Source organism: Diceros bicornis (assembly GCF_020826845.1).
Source record: "Diceros bicornis minor isolate mBicDic1 chromosome 16 unlocalized genomic scaffold, mDicBic1.mat.cur SUPER_16_unloc_1, whole genome shotgun sequence".
Taxonomy (NCBI): domain Eukaryota; kingdom Metazoa; phylum Chordata; class Mammalia; order Perissodactyla; family Rhinocerotidae; genus Diceros; species Diceros bicornis.
Genome location: NW_026690870.1, coordinates 2,143,992 through 2,160,082, shown reverse-complemented (window position 1 = coordinate 2,160,082; position 16,091 = coordinate 2,143,992).

Sequence of the window (16,091 nt, the reverse complement as noted above, 5' to 3'; positions counted from 1 at the left end):
TGATAAGCACATATATTATCTCATTTAATCTTAACTCTACCACGTAGGCATCACTATTCCTATTTAACATATGAGGAAACTGAGCTAAGAGAAGCTAAGTAACTTGGTTACAGCCAATAAAAAGGAGAGCTGCAATTCTCACCCGTTTCCCTCTCAACCCCACAGCTTATGCTCATCTTACTACAAGGTGCCACCACTCTTTTTTTTTTTTTTTTTGTGAGGGCGATCAGCCCTGAGCTAACATCCATGCTAATCCTCCTCTTTTTGCTGAGGAAGACCCGCTCTGAGCTAACATCTATTGCCAATCCTCCTCCTTTTTGTTTTCTTCCCCAAAGCCCCAGTAGATACTTGTATGTCATAGTTGCACAGCCTTCTAGTTGCTGTATGTGGGACGCGGCCTCAGCATGGCCGGAGAAGCAGTGAGTTGGTGCGCGCCTGGATCCGAACCCCGGGCCGCCAGTAGCGGAGCGAGCGCACTTAACCGCTAAGCCACGGGGCCGGCCCAGTGCCGCCTCTCTTAAGTGTCAGTATAGCGATACAACCACCTGAGAACGCGTAATGGCCCACTACCAAACTTAACTATCTGCCCATCACAGATAATAACGAGCCCAAATTCTCCCCTCTGGTCTCCTCTTAGTTCATTTGCTCAAGGCCATTTTACCCAGAAACAAACCGAACCACATGTCTGTAGAAGAGACACACAGACAAGAGGAGAAACAAGCCGCATAAACAGCCAGCCAAGGGACAAGGACCGGAATGATTCCTCACGGCAGAAAAGGATCCAGAGGTCACGTGGGCCCACAAGCAGGGATAAAGTAGCCAAGGAGTCCTGGTAGAGGAGCACGAAGCAGCAGTGGGACAGCCTGTCTCCGAGGTGAGGAAGGGCCGTGCTACTTCATGCTGGGCCTTGCATCAACGAGAAAACATAACTGCTTGTTGTGTTTGTACTTGTGATGCAGACAGACTCTAATGAAGTAAATTGTTTACTGATTTTGTTTTTATTGTTTTTGTGTCAATAGATTGTCCGAGGATTAAAAAGTAAGCAGCATTGTTTGTTGGAGAGCCCTACAGGAAGTGGGAAAAGCTTAGTCTTACTTTGTGCTGCTTTAGCGTGGCGACAGTCTCTTCTTCGTGTAAGTATGTGGTTGATATATTCAGCTTGATTATTGGGACTTGAAAAAAATATAATAAAGTACTTTTTATCCAGAATGATTCATTTAAGGAAATAGCAGTAACTAAGAATATACTTTTGGTCTTTCTTTTAATCCTCCCTGCTTGATATTTTAATGAATCTCAATATAAACGAATACTCAAGTGGTTGTGCCTTTATTACATTATTAATCTTTGACTATTATCTTTTTGTAAGTTATGTAAGTTGATGATAATTTCTCTATAAATGTCTCTGACAGCATAAGTGTTTCTCTCCTGTCCTAATTTGATGCTACAGATAGGGTGACCAACTTGTCCAGATTTGCCAGGTACTTTCCCAGGTTTAGCCCTGAAAATCTTACAGCCTGGGGGACCTCCCAATCCTGGGCAAATTCGAGTGGTTGCTCACTCTAGCTGCAGAGGATGATGAATGTTTGTTTAATTAGAAATATTATGAATAGAGGTTCTTTCAATTTGAGGGAAGCCAGCGGATGAAAGCTTAAGCGAAAAAGCTGAAGTGCCGTTGTCACGTCGTCGTACGTGCCGCTCAAAGAGTGTTACAAACGATGGCGAGGACTGAGGAGCTTCACGTCATTTCAACAGTCCAAGTACACCACCTTCTGAAAGAAATGGCACTTCATCAACTTGTCAAGGTAGGTTATATTTTTGCCTGGGTCTGTTGGTATGTGTAATAGGAACCTTCATTACTGTTGTTATGAGACCTAATTTGATAAATTTGATGAGCATAATTCATTAGGTACCTCCATCTAATTTCTCTGGAATTATTTTTAGATAACACAAGAGTGGTCAGAAATCCTTGGACTACTTTATTCTTGGCTTGGCTTTTAATTGATTTGGACATTTTGCTAGCTTAAATCATTTTTTGAAGCAGGCAAGGCAAAATAAATGATATTCAGAAATTGATGTTATTTGTAGGCAGGATTGTTAATTATAAGTTAGAATTTTAGAAAACATTGATTTGTATTGTAAGACAAAATCTAGTTAGCCTCATTCATTCTTGATAAGTTTGCATGAACTTCTGAAGCCAGTATCCTGCATGAGGATGAGATATGTTTTAGGTATGATCCTTGAATAGTTCTAATTAGATTTATTTAAGTGAAATATATTAAGAATAACATAAGACTCTTAATTTTTAAAAAATATTTCTCTGGCTTTGACTATATGGAAAAGATTGGTCGTTATTTGCCTAAGACCTAGGAGACATCCTGTACATGTTGCTCTACCTTATTTCTCCGTGCAAATCTCTATCTCCATTGACAACTCCCTGGTCCAAACTACCATCTCTTGTTTAGAGCATGCAATAACTTCTTTTCCTGCTTTCACTCATGCCATTCTTTAACTAATCACTGGCAGGGAGAAAAGAGGTGGCCATGACTGACTTAAGTCTCAACGTATCCACTTCCTAAAATCAAGAATGGAGTCGTCTTCCTCTAAAGCACATGACTATGTGTGGAGGAGGGTGGCTGCTGGAACCCAAGTGTGATTCTGTTAGGAGTGAGGAAGAGGAGATGGAATAGTTACTGGAGAGGTGACCAATAGTGTTGTCTACACTGTTTTGACCCTTAGCCCTTTTGACTTTCTTTCCATTCCTTCAAAGGGTCATGCTGGGACCTCAGCTGCCTCCCTGTCTCCTGCAGGAGACTGTGCAGGGGATGGCTCTCCCTGCACAGAGGCTGGGCCCTCAGCTGCCTCCTGTTCTCCTGCAGGAGCCTGTGCAGGGGATGGCTCTCCCTGCACAGAGGCTGGGCCCTCAGCTGCCTCCTGTTCTCCTGCTGGAGGCTGTGCAGGGGATGGCTCTCCCTGCACAGAGGCTGGGGCCTCAGCTGCCTCCCTGTCTCCTGCAGGAGACTGTGCAAGGGATGGCTCTCCCTGCACGGAGGCTGAGCCCTCTGCTGACTCTCGTTCTCCTGCAGGAGCCAGTGCAGGGGATGGCTCTCCCTGCTTGGAGGCTGAGGCCTCAGCTGCCTCTTGGTTTGTCTTTCCAGCTTTCTACCCTTTCTTGTTTTTGTTTAGGCCGCAGGAAGAGCAACGCGTTTCGTGTGTGGCTTCTGGCTCTGGTGTCCCACTTAGAACAGCAGTCTGTACCCCAAGATTATGCACATATTTACCGAAAGGGCTTTCTTTGATACATCAAATCTAGACTCCATCTGGGATTTTCCTATCAAATTAGAGAAATTCTATTTCAAATAAAAACAGAAAAGGAAAACCTATCAGGCCGTGCGAAAAGAAATGGGCAGAAAACACATGGCCACCTATGGCATGATCTCACTTATAGGAAACATCCTGAACAGATTTAAAAAAAAAAAGGATGGGGCCGGCCCGGTGGCGCAAGCGGTTAAGTGCGCGCGCTCCGCTGCGGCGGCCCGGGGTTCGCTGGTTCGGATCCCGGGCGCGCACCGACGCACTGCTTGGTAAGCCATGCTGTGGCGGCGTCCCATATAAAGTGGAGGAAGATGGGCACGGATGTTAGCCCAGGGCCGTCTTCCTCAGCCAAAAAAAAAAAAAAAGAGGAGAATTGGCGGATGTTAGCTCAGGGCTGATCTCCTCACAAAAAAAAAAAAAAAAAAAAAAAAAAAGGAAACAGTGACAGAAAACAGATTAGGGGTTGCCAGGGCCTGAGGGAGAAAGTGGGAGTGAGTGCTTTTAGAACACGGTGTTCTTTTGGAGAATGAAATATTGTAAACGCATACAGCGGTGATGGCTGCACAGCATTGTGAATGTACTTAATGCTCAGGAAGTGTACAATTTAAAATGTAAAACAGTAAAGTGTTCAAAGACGAAAGTGAAATTTATTTTAAATAATCAAGATATAAACAATAAAAAAAAGCAATGAAAGGAACCATGAAATAGAGAAACACAATTAGGAGGATGGGGAAGGAAATTTGTGGTAAGGGAGCAGGTGGAACAGGTGGGACTGGAGGTGCTAATGAGGGAGGTTCCCGAGCCAGCTCTCCCAGGCCTCAGAATTTGGCATCAGCTGCCTCTCTGTCTCATGCAGGTGCCTGTGCAGGGCTTGACTCTCCCTGCACAGAGGCTGGGCCCTCAGCTGCCTCCTGATCTCCTGCAGGAGCCTGTGCAGGGATGGCTCTCCCTGCACAGAGGCTGTAGCCTCAGCTGCCTCCCTGTCTCCTGCAGGAGCCAGTGCAGGGGATGGCTCTCCCTGCTTGGAGGCTGAGGCCTCAGCTGCCTCTTGGTTTGTCTTTCCAGCTTTCTACCCTTTCTTGTTTTTGTTTAGGCCGCAGGAAGAGCAACGCGTTTCGTGTGTGGCTTCTGGCTCTGGTGTCCCACTTAGAACAGCAGTCTGTACCCCAAGATTATGCACATATTTACCGAAAGGGCTTTCTTTGATACATCAAATCTAGACTCCATCTGGGATTTTCCTATCAAATTAGAGAAATTCTATTTCAAATAAAAACAGAAAAGGAAAACCTATCAGGCCGTGCGAAAAGAAATGGGCAGAAAACACATGGCCACCTATGGCATGATCTCACTTATAGGAAACATACTGAACAGATTTAAAAAAAAAAAGGATGGGGCCGGCCCGGTGGCACAAGCGGTTAAGTGCGCGCGCTCCGCTGCGGCGGCCCGGGGTTCGCTGGTTCGGATCCCGGGCGCGCACCGACGCACTGCTTGGTAAGCCATGCTGTGGCGGCGTCCCATATAAAGTGGAGGAAGATGGGCACGGATGTTAGCCCAGGGCCGTCTTCCTCAGCCAAAAAAAAAAAAAAAGAGGAGAATTGGCGGATGTTAGCTCAGGGCTGATCTCCTCACAAAAAAAAAAAAAAAAAAAAAAAAAGGAAACAGTGACAGAAAACAGATTAGGGGTTGCCAGGGCCTGAGGGAGAAAGTGGGAGTGAGTGCTTTTAGAAGACGGTGTTCTTTTGGAGAATGAAATATTCTAAACACATACAGCGGTGATGGCTGCACAGCATTGTGCATGTACTTAATGCTCATGAAGTGTACAATTTAAAATGAAAAACAGTAAACTGTTAAAAGATGAAAGTGAAATTTATTTTAAATAACCAAGATATAAACAATAAAAAAAAATCAATGAAAGAAACCAAGAAATAGAGAAACACAATTAGGAGGATGGGGAGGGAAATTTGTGGTAAGGGAGTAGGTGGAACAGGTGGGACTGGAGGTGCTAATGAGGGAGGGTCCTGAGCCAGCTCTCCCAGGCCGCAGAGATTAGCCTCAGCTGCCTCCCTGTCTCCTGCAGGCGCCTGTGCAAGGGATGGCTCTCCCTGCACAGAGGCTGGGGCCTCAGCTGCCTCCTGTTCTCCTGCTGGAGGCTGTGCAGGGGATGGCTCTCCCTGCACAGAGGCTGGGCCCTCAGCTGCCTCCTGTTCTCCTGCTGGAGGCTGTGCAGGGGATGGCTCTCCCTGCACAGAGGCTGGGCCCTCAGCTGCCTCCTGTTCTCCTGCTGGAGGCTGTGCAGGGGATGGCTTTCCCTGCACAGAGGCTGGGACCTCAGCTGCCTCCCTGTCTCCTGCAGGAGACTGTGCAGGGGATGGCTTTCCCTGCACGGAGGCTGGGCCCTCAGCTGCCTCCTGTTCTCCTGCCGGAGACAGTGCAGGGGATGGCTCTCCCTGCACAGAGGCTGGGGCCTCAGCTGCCTCCTGTTCTCCTGCAGGAGGCTGTGCAGGGGATGGCTCTCCCTGCACAGAGGCTGGGCCCTCAGCTGCCTCCTGTTCTCCTGCCGGAGACAGTGCAGGGGATGGCTCTCCCTGCACAGAGACTGGGACCTCAGCTGCCTCCTGTTCTCCTGCAGGAGACTGTGCAGGGGATGGCTCTCCCTGCACAGAGGCTGGGCCCTCAGCTGCCTCCTGTTCTCCTGCAGGAGACTGTGCAGGGGATGGCTCTCCCTGCACAGAGGCTGGGCCCTCAGCTGCCTCCTGTTCTCCTGCTGGAGGCTGTGCAGGGGATGGCTCTCCCTGCACAGAGGCTGGGCCCTCAGCTGCCTCCCTGTCTCCTGCAGGAGACTGTGCAGGGGATGGCTCTCCCTGCACAGAGGCTGGGGCCTCAGCTGCCTCCTGGTCTCCTGCCGGAGATAGTGCAGGGGATGGCTCTCCCTGCACGGAGGCTGGGCCCTCAGCTGCCTCCTGTTCTCCTACAGGAGCCTGTGCAGGGGATGGCTCTCCCTGCACAGAGGCTGGGGCCTCAGCTGCCTCCTGTTCTCCTGCTGGAGGCTGTGCAGGGGATGGCTCTCCCTGCACAGAGGCTGGGGCCTCAGCTGCCTCCCTGTCTCCTGCAGGAGACTGTGCAGGGGATGGCTCTCCCTGCACGGAGGCTGGGCCCTCAGCTGCCTCCTGATCTCCTGCAGGAGCCTGTGCAAGGGATGGCTCTCCCTGCACAGAGGCTGGGCCCTCAGCTGCCTCCTGTTCTCCTGCTGGAGGCTGTGCAGGGGATGGCTCTCCCTGCACAGAGGCTGAGGCCTCAGCTGCCTCTTGGAGTCCTGCGGGAGTCTGTGCAGGAGATGTCTGTCCCAGCACGGAGGCAGGGATCTCAGCTGCCTCCTCGTCTCCTGCAGGAGGCTGTGCAGGGGATGGCCCTCCCTGCACAGAGGTTTGGGCCTCTTCTGCCTCCTGGTCTCCTACAGGAGACTGTGCAGGGGATGGCGCTCCCTGCACGGAGGCTGGGGCCTCAGCTGCCTCCTGCGCTGCTGCAGGACATGGTGGGTATGATGGTTCTCCCGGGATTGAAGCTGGGTCTTCTGGTGGCTCTGAGGGTTTTATCACTGTCACTGCAGACCGTCTCCCGTTAGCTGCTGGTCCAGGCCTGTGGGACACCGGCGCCTCCATTGGGGAGATGGATGGAATATCCCCTTCCGCAAGCTCCACGCTGATCTTCTTCGTGGAGCTCTGCAAAGACAGTGACTGGCTCCGTCCCAGAGGCATCAGAGCCCTGCCCAGCTGTCCTTGCTGCTGCTTCTGCCCTCTGGTCCTAATTCTCCCAGATCAGGCACACACCTGTGCCTGCACATTATTCCACCCCTGAGGAAAGACCTACACCTCAGGGGCTTGGGATAAACCTCAGGCAGAAGGGCACCACCCCGCACTCCACATCCCACCCAGCCGGCCTTGACCTGGGCTTTGAACCTGACCGACCCCCCAAGGCTTCTAACACCTCACCGACTGCTCCTGCTCATGGTGGTCTACCCACATGAACCCGCCCTTCCAGGCACACATGGGGAGGGAATGTGGGGCTGCCCAGATGGGCCCACAGTGGTAGCCTGGTTTGGAATGGCCTTCCCTGGGCCTCCCGGTGTTACCTTTCCGTCCCTCTGGGTAAACGACCAGAGCCGTCGGCCGTGAGAGGGGCACCAGCATCTGCATCGGTCTTTGGGGGCTTTCCTGGGGCTCCGGCCCCTGGTCATTGGGAAGCAGCAACTAAACATGTTGCTCCTTCTAGACAAGTGCTAGAGAAGTGAGCTCGCTTGGGGGCTGTGTTTAGGATGTGGGTGCCTAGTTACCAGGGTTCCAAGTTCTATTGGGCTCTGTGAGGTCACTTCCTGGGATCTCCTTACCTAAGCTTCCTCCTCACACAAGACCTTCCTAAGGGCCCCCCGGGCTGCTGACTGCTCACTCTCCATCTCCATACCCTGTCCAGACACAGTCACACTGACACAGTCCACCCCACAGCCTCTGGGGAGGTCTGGACGCAACCAGGGCCCCAGCTTTGAGGACACAGAGTTGAATTCAGTCCCGCTCCTGCTTCTTGCCAGTGATGTCACCCTGGACAACCCTGCGCCTCTCAGGGCCTCCCCTCTCAGGGTCTCTCCTGTGTTCATGTCCCTCTCTGTGTAGTGGGGGTCATTCTAGCATCTACTTCCTAGGGATGTCATCAGGTGTATAGACCTAGAGATCCCTTCAGAGGCTGTGAATCCCGTGGGCTGCTCCCACACGTAGCTCCTGCACAGACTTGGCAGTGCAAGGATTACAGAAAGGGCTGGCTGTGGCAGAGAATACAACGCAAAGAGGCTTGGGTCTGCTGGGCGTCTGGGAGAGGCACTTCCCCTCTTGCCTGTTTCCCAGTGTTCCTAGGGAGGGTTGAAATGAAATGACATTCAGACATCATCTCCTTCTGGCTCGCAACCCTCCAGGGCCTCCTGTTATGTTTAGACTCAGGTCCAAGTGCCTGAGTGGTGGTCATCTCAGCCTATGTGGTGGGCAGCCCCCACAACGGCTCCCAGCGTTCCCACTTCCTAGGCACACATCCTATGTAATCCCCGCTCCTCTATGAGAATGGACTTTGCGGCTGGCTTCTAACCAATAGAATAGGGCCGAGTGATGGGATGTCACTTCCACGGTCAGCTTAATGAAAAGTCTGTGACTTCTGTGTGGTTCTGTCTCTCCTGTGTTCATTCTATCTCTCTGTCTCTGTCTCTCTCTCTCTGTCTTTGTCTCTCTCTGTCTCTGTGTCTCTGGCTGTCTGTATCTCTCTTGGTCTCTCCCTGTCTCTCTGTCTCTCTCTTTGTCTCCCTGTCTCTGTCTGTGTCTACTCTCTTTGTCTCTCCTCCCCATCTTTCTATCTCTGTGTGTCACTGTCTCTCTTTCTCTCCCTCTTTCTGTCTCTCTGATCCACTATTCAGGAGAAGCCATATCAGATATTATGAGCTTCCTTCCCTATGACACCCCCTAGTGCAAAGAACTGGCAGAGGGTCCCGGCCCACAGACAGAAAAGGCCTGAAACCCCCCATCCAAACTGAATCCTACCACTGCCCCGATACTTGTGAATGATCTCCGAGATGGCTCCTGCCTCTATCGAGCTTCAGTTGAGAACACAGCCCCAGCCTCCTGCTAGACCTTGACGGGGAGCCTCCCAGCTGACCTGAGCCTGGACCCTGGTAGAGACACTGTCAGACGCTCAATGATAGGTCTCGTAAGTGCTAAGTGAGGCTAATGCTGTCACCCAGCATAGACAGCTAGTACCTCCTTCCAGGCCTGGGTCTGGCCCTGCCATCCTCTCTCCCTCACTTCTCTCCTCCCCAGCTCACTCTAGCCACACTGGCTCTTTTCTCACCTCCTCTCTCGTCAAATCCTCTTCTGCCTCCAAGTCTCTGTGCCTTTGAGCTTCCCCCCGGCACGCTGTTTGCAGACAGATGCAGGGCTGGCTCCTCTTGTCCTTCTGCTCAGGGCACAAATGTCCCCAGGGGGGCCCTTTACACCCACCTAGGGGCTCCAGGCCTTCCCTCCTCCAGCACCCTGCTTCATTGCCCTGTAGCACCTTCTCTTCTTTTTCACATGGATTTGTTCATGATTTTGTCCTTTCCACCTCCAGGCTGTGAGCTCCTGGAGGACAGAGACCATGTGGGTGCTTTCAGCACTGCCCTCAGGACTAACATGGGCCCTGCTCAGGGTGAGTGCTGGGGCCACAGTAGCTGACAGAATCATGAAAGGATCTCAGGGTCCCCTCCCGCCTCTGAGCAGCTCCCATTGTGGACGTGGATGCCAGTAATCAAAGGTGCCTGTTGCTTTGGACAGGGGAACACCCAGAACGAGCCCTGGGCGTCCCTTCCCTGCTCCACTTGCTGCATTGAGCATGAGTGGACACAGGACACCCCTGGTGGTCAGCCCCAGCCTTGCAGCCCCAGGCAGGAAAGCAGAAAGCAAAACATACACCTTTCTTTGTTTGGGGTTCTCAAGGCAGTGGTTCCACCAGGGCCGAGGAAGCAAAGGAGCAGGACCTGTGGGCTCCAGGAGGGACGTGAGGGACCTCAGAAGCCTCTCTTGCTCCCCGCTTTCCCTCCACTGGCCCTGGCGTGTCCCGTTGACTCACAAGGCCTCCTCGCCCCAGCCAGGGCAATGACTCCACCTCACTTCCAAAGGAGGCCCCCGAGGCTCCGACAAGGATGGCCTTGTCCCTGGTCCCCAGACAAGTCGACCAGTGCTCTGCCATGTTCTGCACTGCCCGGGGCCCCAGTCCCCAAGCTCTCAGGCTGCCTTCTGCTCAGCAAGACCTCGAGGGAATGGAATGCATTTTACAAGGACTCAGAGAACAGTGGGTCATGGATGGAGAACGAAGGTCAATAGACTCTTCTACAAGCCTGTGGGACCCTTAGAGTCACCCCATCTATGCACCCCAATTTACAGAGGCGTAAGATCTAGCCTTCTCTGCTGTATGCCCTCCCCCCTAGGGGGTCACATCCTAGTTCCCGGTGCCCAGAGTGGTGGCCACAGGACGCCAGACCTGGTTCTCTACAGGCTGCTCTAGGGATGGCCCCAAGCCCTGCATCCCCCTGTGTACCTTGGGGACCCCCTGCCCACCAGTCTGGCATCTCTCCCCTTCATGCTATGGGCCTGGGCATGTTGTTAGGGGACCGGATGCCCATGCCCCATGGCAGAGCTGCCTCCAACCTCTTCTTCCTTCCTCCTGTCACCTCCCCAGTGAGCACTTCCCTTCTGAGACCGGGCTGGGCATTCAGAGTGTGTGTGTATGCTTGTGTGTGTGAGTGTGTCCACGTGGGGATGCGTATAGCAAAGGGCCCTACATGGGAGGGCGTTGGCAGGGGTCCCCCAGGGTATTAGGGGCTCTCATTCCCAAAGCAAACCCCTTGGAAGTGCTGAGGCTGGCCTAAGAGCTTGGAATGCTCTCTTCCCCTCTGGACTCTGCCCACCTTGTGACCCCAGGGCCTGTCCCTGCTTCTCCTGGCCTCAGTTTCCCAACTGTCCTGTGAGGGTTGGACACGGAGCAACATCAGCCCCGATGAGCATGGACATGGCCTGGGATCTCCGCCCACATGAGTGTGGCAGGGATCCCCTCACGGTCTCACAGGCCTCTCTCCTGTGCGGCAACCAGGCCTCCTGTCCATGGTCAGGCACACAGAGGGGCCCTGCAGACAGCACTTCTGGGTGACACAGCTCGCAGCACACACGTGTAACACAACGGTCCCTTGACATGGCTGCTTTCGTCTGTCCCCTCCCCAGCCAACTGCTCGGTGACCCTCACATCCCCTACGTCGCAGGAACACGCCACAGAAGCCAGGTGGGCCACACGGTGCACAGTTGGGTAGGTTGGACATCTGGGGACATGAGGGTCACTGAATATACACCGACCTCACTGTCCTGGTCCACAGACTCCATCCCAGGGTCCAGCTCCGTGCATGGCTGGTCCTGCGGACACGAAGACAGTGGTGGACACAGACCCTGGGCAGGGAGAAGGCCAGGCTGCCCTTTTCCCTCCTCCTCTACACCCCCTCCCTACCACATGAGGTCCAGCCAGTCCCTGCCTGCAGCCCTGGCGGGTGTAGGAGGAGCTGAAGGGAGCCCAGCTGGGCAACTATTGGAGGGAGTTACTGTTATTAGGGAGCCCACTGAGTGCTGAGTGATTGCACCCCATTTTACAGATGACCAGTGGTCCCAGCATTCAAGGTCACTCTGCTCTAAGTGACCAAGTCCAGACGTGAACAGGGGACTAGAAATCCTTGATTTTCACCAGTGTTGAGCCCAACATTGACCATCGAGGCCTTGTCCTGCATTGGGTCTCCCCCAGCCAGGCGACCTCCTGAGTCCAAGCACTTTGGGCAGCTTCGTCTCCCTGCTTGAATCCCAACACACTCTCCTGAGGTCAGAGTCACTGACCCCATTTTTCATGGAGGAAACTGAGGCTCCGAGAAGACACCACATGACCTTGCCTGTCACAGGGCTGTGAGGTGACCCAGCTGTGGGTTTGACCCCAGGTCAATCTGACCCTAAAGGCTCTGCTAGCACAGGAGCCTGAGGAGGTGGCCTGTGAGCCCAGCACAGAGGTGAGTCCATCCTGGATGGGGGCTCCGGGGAGGGGCACTGCAGGCTAGGAGCTCTGAAGGGGGCAGGGGCTTGGCAGGGTCCTTGGGGAGGAAGGCTTTAGGGAGGGTGGGGTGCGGTGAGGGGTGCACTCTGGGGACGGTGTCTGGACCAGATCACACAGGGCCGTGACTCAGGCAAGGAGTCGGGCTTCACTACAGGTTGGTTGGACTTGAACGAGCAGTCTCATCAGAGCCTCAGGCGGTTAGATCCTAGATTTGGAGGGAGCTCGGTGGACATCTTATCCACCTCCACTCAAGCCCAGATCCCCAAGAACCAACAGGATGAGAAGGCTGCCTCCATTTCCTCCCATGTACAGTGGGCACTGTGGCGGTCGCCTACCTCCTGCCTGGGCTGGGCCTGCTGCCTGGAGGGCCCAGAGAGGGCTTCTTGTCAAAGTAGCCATTCAGGACAGGTCTGTGCTCAGAGAGCTCTGAGTGATGGGACCAAGGGCACGTCCCACCAGTGGGCTAAACAAGACGCTCCTGTCCACGTTGCTGTTGTTTACTCCAGGTGGACAGGGATGATGCAGCATCGCCCACCGTGTGGATGGAGAGGGCCAGCGAGGAGCTGTGGTTGAAGAGCCTGAGACACGACGCTTGTGTGTGACCAAAGCTGCCATGGGTGTGGTGGAGGCTGATGAGGAAGAAGTGCTGCTGGAGGCCAAGATGAAACCAGAGACCATCGGGGCCCAGGGGGCGGTTGATTTCCATAACTGTGGGGGTGGCATGATCAGCAGAGTCTCTGGACTCGGCAGGACACCCCAGGCCGGCATCCAGCTCCTGGGGTTCTTGGCCCCTTTGTAGGTGTCGCTGGGGAACACTGGTCCCGGGCAAGAAGGGACTGGGAGTGGGCTGTCAGGGAGAATGGGGAGGGCAGCCACCTTCTTTTCCTTGCCATCAGGGGACTCTGGGTCAAAACTCATGTTGCTCTCCTCCACCTTGGAGCTGGAGGAACCAGCCAAGTGCTCGCTGAGCATTGGACAATGTCCCTGCCACTGAGGTCCTGGCCCCACCTGAGGTGTCCCAGCACTTGGAGTGGGAGCCGTGCCTGGTCCTGAAGCCTGTGTTGGGGCCTGTTGGCTTGGAGGCTGGATGGAAGGGCTGCATTTGCAGACGTCACGTCCCCTGGGTGAGTGGGGACTCTGGGACACCTGAAGTCACAGATGCAAGTGACCCGCACCTGGGAAGGTGTGAGGGAGGTGCACAGAGGGCAGTGCCTCAGTGGCAGGCAGGGCTTCATGCCCATGGGCAGCACTCCTTGGCAAAGGTCAGCTAGTCCTTTGGACCCTAGAGGGCAGAAGGCACCTAAGGCTCCCAGTGGTCCACGGGAGGCCAGGACAGCCTGCTGACTGGCAGGCATCAGGCCTGCAGCACGAGAGGTTCAGGGTGAAACTGCTCCTGGGTAGCCTGGGCCAGCTGGTTGGACAGAAAAGATGGCCACCTGGTTTTTGTCACTCTAGTCTGTACGTGCTCATCTCCCCAGCTAGCCAGACCCTGGGGAGGGTGGCCCTGTGGCTAAACAGCACTAGGGACTGAGGAGAAGGTGCCCTTGGCAATATCGAGTCCCTCTTCTTCATGTGAAGCAGGGTTGAGCTGGCTCCATGCCTGACTTCACCCCCTTGGTGACGGCGGGCTTCCTCAGGTCAAAGTCATACTAGGCATCGGGTTCATGGCACTGAACACATTGGCATCCTCAGGGGTCTTCAGCATGGGGGGGAGGGGCCAAAGGAGGGTTGGCTGTGCTCAGGACAGCCACACCAGGGACAGGGAAATGCACAGAGACAGGAAGCAGATCAGTGCTTGTCAGGGGGTGGGGGAGTGGATATGGGGGCATGGCTGCTTCATGGGTACAGGGGTTCTGGTGGGGTGAAGCAATGATCTGGAACTAGATAACGGTGACGGTACACAGCATAGAGGATGTAGTTAATGGCCGGCCCTGAATTGTACAACTTTAAGTGATGAAAACATTAAACTTTATTGAATCTGAATTGGAACACATAAAACATAAGAAATCATAAAACATAGAAAAGGGAAAAGACATCTCTGGGTGGGGGCTGGAGCCGGCCGGGCCTTAGTTGCTGGCGATGTGGGTGGTGCTGCAGCTGCCCTAGTGCCGGAGCCACTGCTGTGGCTGATGCTGGAGATCCCCCCAGCTCTGGCTGTGCAACTGGCTCAGGAGCTGGACCGGAGCTGGGGCTAGAGCTGGGTCTGTCTCAGGCGATGGTGCCTGACCTGCTTCTAGAATTGGCTCCGGTCCTGAGACTGACTCTAGCTCTGCCTTATTGACAGATTTGGTGCGGGAGCTAGCGATGGGAATGGCTGCGGCTCTGGAGCTGGTCGAGTGTGGGAGCTGGAGGAGCTCTAGTTCTGGAGCTGGCTGCAACTGAGCTCTGGAGCTGCTGCCAGAGCTCTCACTAGTCCACAGCTGGAGCAGGATCTGCTTCTATGTGGCTCTAACTTTGTAGGTTGAGGTAACTCTGGCTCTGCTGCTGGTGACCGAGCCTTCTCTAGCTACACAGCTGGTAAACAACGTGTCCTGACCTTTAGATGGTGTCAGTGACATCACCAACCCATCATGAGCTGTCCATCAGATGGTGGGAGCACTCCAGCAAATAGCATCTATTACATTAGTGTTATTTCATCTCAGTTCCAGTTACATATTTATTTTAAATATACTTAGAAGGAGACTAGGATAACAGAAACCATTTACTCTTTGCTGAGATTTAACAGAGCACACCTTATTGATGTCGTTTTTTAAGAAATATTACACAGTGGAAGACACCATTCTCCTTCCTCTCTCTTTCCTCCCCAAAGGTAACTACTGTCTTGAAGTTAATATATGTATTCTATACACATTTTCTCTTGCAAAAAACAGTTGTCCCCAATTTGCTGAGATTTTTTTATGTGTCTATCAAAGATATGCTTCTGAGCAGATGCTGTTAAAAACTCTGTCCTTTCAAAGTAAAGATGACAAGTCAACCATTAGTTGAGAAACTACCTGCTTTTTAGACATCATTTTTAAAAGAGAGGTTTGAAAATATCTCCATCATGTTACCATTGATCCTCCCTATTTGGAAGAGTTACATTCTATTAATTTTTAGCAAACACTGCATGAGCCAGACTGAACCAGGGCTCCTAGGGGAAGGACAAGGTTAGGTTTCTGCAGTCTTTGGTCGTGACATGTTTGGGAACCTGTCAACGCATAGCCTTGTTTTATGGTTGTCTCTTTTGAAAAGACCTTATTTAGTATAGACTGTAGACACATTATTTGAACTCCCAACCAATATCACTATCCATAACCCATGCCTGGAGGAAGCTCATCTAACGCAAGTGTTTTCCACATATGGCCCATCACAGGCTTCCTGTGCTTAGGAACACTACACAGCACTTCAGCACTATGTTTGCGGATCATTACAAAGAGGAAAAACAGCAGCAAGAAGCAAAAAAGTTGAAAAACGTACCATTTAATAGACCAGGAAAAGGACACTTGTTGACCTGAGAGCTGAAACAAGAGTGTCACCTTGTTCTACCTCAGCTGGGACTGTGCGCCTCAGGCAACTCCCACTTTCTGCCACTCTGCACCCGTCCAGGAATTACCAGGGAAAACACAGTGTGTGTTGGGTTTGGATTCACCTGTAAATGTTAGTGACTAGGTGAATTCACGAATATCAAATTACTGAATAAGGAGGATTGACTCTGTTCTGTTGCCAAAAACAATGAGTGTGTGAAACTCATACTTCAGAACTTCAACATGGAAGGCTTTCTCATCTGCTTTAAAATCTACATGAAGAGTTTCATGGTTTTGAGCCATTTGTTAAAAATGTCAAAAACATCTTCTGATTGGTTTAAAAGAACAACTGATTGACCTCAGGAATGGCTGTGTGTACTCACCATCTCTGATTTCTCTCATTCTCTCTTGAACCCATTCCAATGAACCCCCACCACCCCACTACAACTCTTTTTTCCACGGTCACAAGTGACCACCACATTGCTAAGTCCTACAGTCATTTGTCAGTCTGTGATTTACTTGATCTACCAGCACTTGACATAACTATTCACTATGTATGTTAATAAAGTCTGGTAATAGCCAATACATTATTTTGGGACAATCAGATATTCATTTGACAAAATAGTA